This window comes from Coenobita brevimanus, chromosome 23 (assembly GCF_032717465.1).
Source record: "Coenobita brevimanus isolate Jiangsu-jjx chromosome 23, ASM3271746v2, whole genome shotgun sequence".
Classification (NCBI taxonomy): Eukaryota; Metazoa; Arthropoda; class Malacostraca; order Decapoda; family Coenobitidae; genus Coenobita; species Coenobita brevimanus.
This window is the reverse complement of record NC_136976.1, coordinates 46,072,854-46,077,818: the sequence shown is the minus strand read 5'-3', so window position 1 is coordinate 46,077,818 and position 4,965 is coordinate 46,072,854.

Genomic DNA, 4,965 nt, shown 5'->3' with positions numbered 1-4,965 from the left:
TGGAAAGTCATGGATCAGAAATTAAGGAAGTGGTACCGGCGGAGAGAAGGAGAAAAGAGGGTATAAAAAACATCAAAAAGAATTGGAAGGTGGCATATACTGTACTAATGTTGATGGTTTAATATCGGCAAGGCTAGAAATCAACGATTTTTTGAGGGTACATGAACCTGATGTTATGTGCTTTGTAGGGAACAAATTAAGAGAAGATATTGATGTTCATATGGGAGATGGTAAATACACACTGTGGAGAAGAGATAGAAAAGAAAAAATGGGAGGAGGGGTGATGACAGAAGTGAAGAACAACACAAATGTAGATACCGTGGAAATGGGAGAAGGCAGGGCCGAAGTGATAAATATAAAATTAGAAACTGGAAAGAATAGCAAGAGAGATAAAGCAGTAGTTTATGTTCCCCCTAAGACAAGAGCATGGAGTGATGATGAATACCAGGAAATGTTGTCAGACATGGCTAGCTATGTACAAAAAATTACTGAGAAAAGTAGCAATATAATTTTAATAGGTGACTTCAATTGTAAAGAGGTGAACTGGGAGGAATGGGACTCAGGAGGCAGCGAAGATTCGTGGGGCACTACATTATTAAATATAGCAATGAACAATGTGATGACGCAATGGATCAACGAAGAGACACGGTTCCGAGGTGAGGACACACCAGCAAGACTAGACTTACTGTTTACCAAAGAACCCGATGTAGTAGAATCCTTGGAGTATCTGTGTCCTATTGGAAAAAGTGGTCATGTAGTCACTGAGTTCCAGATGATAACAGGGAACGTGGAGCCGAGAGGTGAGCTTTATAGGCAAGGAAGATACAACTTTGGGAAAGCAAATTTTACAGGACTGAGAAAATTTTTCGAAAATGCGGATTAGAGGAAATTCAGAGAAACAAGAGAGATCCAGAGGAAGTGGGATATTTTTCTAGGCCTCTATAATTCGGGAGTGGAAAAATTTGTGCAAAGAGTAAGGGAGAAAGAAAAAAGAAAAATGGTGTGGTTTAACAGAAGGTGTATGATAGCAAAAAAAGAGAAAGACATGGCATGGAACAATTGGAGAAAGAGAGGCAACAACAGGACAAAGGAAGAATATAAAAGAACTAGAAATGATTACACAAGAATACGTAGAGAGGCAGAAAGGAATTTTGAAAAAGGTATAATAGACATATGTAAGGATGAACCAAAACTGTTTTACAGATCTGTCAATGGCTAACTGAAACAAAAGGAAGGAATCACCAAACTGAAAGTAGAAGGAGAGGTCTATAAAAATGCAGCAATGCAAGCAGAAATAATGAACAAACATTTCCAGTCAGTTTTCACTAATGAAAGTGAGTTTCCGGAAGGGGAGGGAGTGACTAGAAATGTAGTGATAAAAGATATAAAAGTGGAAGTACAGGAAGTGTATAAATTACTGGAAACTCAAGATGTGAGGAAAGCCCCAGGATCAGATGGAATCTCAAATTGGGTACTAAAGGAATGCAGACATCAACTGGCGGATAAGATTCACAGTTTAATTGTGTGTTCTCTGGAAGAGGGGAAAGAGCCTCAAGAATGGAAGAGGGCAAATGTGGTACCAATTTATAAGGGAGGAAACAAGGAAGAACCCCTGAATTGTAGACCAGTGTCCCTAACCAGCATGGTCGCAAAATTGTGCAAGAGAATTCTGAAAGATAGATGGATAAAATATTTGGAAGAGATGAACATTTTGGCTGAAAGTCAGTTTGGATTTAGAACTGGAAGGTCATGTATTTCCAACTTGTTGAGTTTTTGCTCAAGAGCGATTTACATGCTACAGGAGAGAGATGGTTGGGTGGATTGTGTGTATTTTGATTTGGAGAAGGCCTTCGACAAGGCACCCCATAAGAGACTAATGTGGAAACTAGAGGATATAGGAGGACTGAGGGGAACCTCCTGGAATGGATGAAAGACTTTTTGAGAGACAGACAAATGAGGACAGTAATAAAGGACAGGATGTCTGGATGGAGGGAAGTAACAAGTGGAGTCCCACAGGGCTCGGTGTTGGTGCCAGTAATGTTCCTGATTTATGTAAATGATATGATAGATGGAGTGAACAGTTATGCAAGTCTGTTTGCTGATGATGCAAAGATCTTGAGGAAGGTAGAGCTTGAGGGGGATTGTAAAATGCTGCAGGAGGATCTGGATAGGATACACGATTGCAGCCGGATGTGGGAAATGAAATTTAATGCAAAGAAATGTAAAATATTGGAAATGGGTAAACGTACCAAGAGGCCATCATTGAATTATTTAATGGGTATTGAACCAATTACAAAAGTGAGAGAAGCGAAAGATTTGGGTGTGCTGGTCCAGGACAGTTTGTCACCTGAAAAACACATTAACACGGCAGTTAGAGAGACGTATAAACTCCTGACTAATAAGGGTAGCTTTTCATTATATGGATGAGGAGATGATGAAAAAATTGATAGTGGCCATGATTTGCCCTAGGTTAGAATATGCAGCAGTAGTGTGGTCCCCACACAAAAAGAAAAATATAAATAAGATTGAGAGAATACAAAGAACAGCAACCAAGATGGTCCCGAGTCTGGCAGATCTGTCGTATAGTGAGAGGCTGGAAAAGCTGGATTTGTCTTCCCTAGAAGAAAGGAGAAAGAGAGGTGACATGATTGCAGTGTTCAGGACCATGATGGGAGTAGATAAAATTGACAAAGAAGATCTGTTTTTATGGGATAAGAGAGTAACAAGAGGACATGGAATGAAACTGAAGAAACCAAGCTGCTTGAAGGATATCAAGAAATATAGTTTTCCTTATAGATGTAAAGACCTATGGAATAGCCTGGACAAAGAGATCGTCCAGTCTAAAAACTTAAACGAGTTTAAAGCTAAATTTGACTTGAGAAACAGAGATGGGACCCCACGAGCGTAGCTCATTTCCTGTATATCACAATTAGGTAAATACAATTAGGTAAATACACACACACACACACACACACACACACCGAAGGAGACAAGTGGGTAAAAGAAATTGAGGAAGTAAGGAGGATAGGGCCTTATAAGAAAGGGGAAACAAGACCAATGAGAGTCAAGTTTACATCAGAAAGTGTAATAAATGAGATACTTAAAGTGACCTGGAAATTAAGCAAAGAGGCGGGGATGGAAAATATTATAATAAGAAAAGATCTGAATGAAGAAGAAAGAGAAGTTTTAAAATCATTAAAGGAAGAAGTAAAGGAAAAAAATGATAAGAGGACAGAGGAAGAACGTAATACTTTTTTTTGGAGAGTATTGGATATGAAAGTAAGGAAATGGTATTTAAGGAAATAGAAGTGAAGGAAACTAGGGGGAATGGTTGTGAAAGATCAGAAGTTGAGGAAGTGGTACGGACAGAGAGTAGGAGAGAAGAGGGTATTAATAATGTCAAAAATAATTTGAAGGTGATATATACTAATGTTGATGGTTTCATATCGACAAGGATCGAAATTAATGATTTCTTGAGAGGACATGAACCTGAAGTTATGTGCTTTGTAGAGACCAAATTAAGAGAAGATATTGACGTTCATTTGGGAGATGGTAAATACAAACTGTGGAGAAAAGACAGAAAAGAAAAAAAGGGAGGAGGAGTGATGATAGCAGTGAAGAACAACATAAATGCAGATACTGTGGAAATGGGAGAAGGCAGGGCTGAAGTGATATATATGAAATTAGAAACTGGAGAGAATGTTAAGAGAGATATGGCGGTAGTGTATGTTCCCCCAAAGACGAGAGCATGGAAGGATGACGAATACCATGAGATGTTCTCAGATATGGCTAGCTACTTGCAAAAAATAATTGAGAAAAGCAATAATATAATTTTGGTGGGTGACTTTAATTGTAAAGAGGTGAACTGGGAGGAATGGTACTCGGGAGGCGGCGAGGATTCGTGGGGCACTATGTTATTAAATATAATAATGAATAATGTGATGACGCAGTGGGTCAAAGAAGAGACACGGTTTCGAGGTGAGGACACACCAGCAAGGTTAGATTTACTGTTCACCAAAGAACCCGATGTAATAGAATCATTGGAATATCTCTGTCCTTTGGGAAAAAGTGATCACGTGGTCACTGAGTTCCAGATGTTAATAGGAAACGTCGAGCCAAGAGACGAGCTTCATAGACAGGGAAGATACAACTTTGGCAAAGCAAATTTTACAGGATTGAGAAACTTTTTGAAAATGCGGATTGGAGAAAATTCAGAGAAACAAGAGAGATACAGAGGAAGTGGGATATCTTTCTAGACCTCTATAATTTGGGAGTGGAAAAATTTGTACCAAGAGTAAGAGGGAAAGAAAACAGGAAAAAGGAGTGGTTTAATAGAAGGTGTATGATAGCCAAAATAGAGAGAGATAAGGCGTGGAACAATTGGAGAAAGAGAGGTAACGACAGAACAAAGGAAGAATATAAAAGAACAAGAAACGAATACACAAGAATACGTAGGGAAGAAGAAAGGAATTTTGAAAAAGGTATAATTGACAAATGCAAGGATGAACCCAAACTGTTTTATAGATTTGTTAATGGCAAACTGAAACAAAAGGAAGGAATCACCAAGCTGAAAGTAGATGGAGAGGTCTTTAAGGATGCGGCAATGCAAGCAGAAATAATGAACAAACGTTTCCAGTCAGTTTTCACTAAAGAAAAGGAGCTTGTGGAAGGGGAGGGAGTGATTAGAAGTGTTCCAGTGATGAAAGATATAAAAGTGGAGGTGCTGGAAGTGTATAAATTACTGGAAACTCAAGATGTAAGGAAAGCCCCAGGACCTGATGGAATTTCTAATTGGGTACTGAAGGAATGCAGAGAACAACTGGCGGATAAAATTCACAGCTTAATTGTATGCTCACTGGAAGAGGGGAAAGTGCCAAAAGAATGGAAGAGGGCAAATGTGGTACCAATTTACAAGGGAGGAAACAGGGAAGAACCCCTGAATTATAGACCAGTGTCTCTAACCAG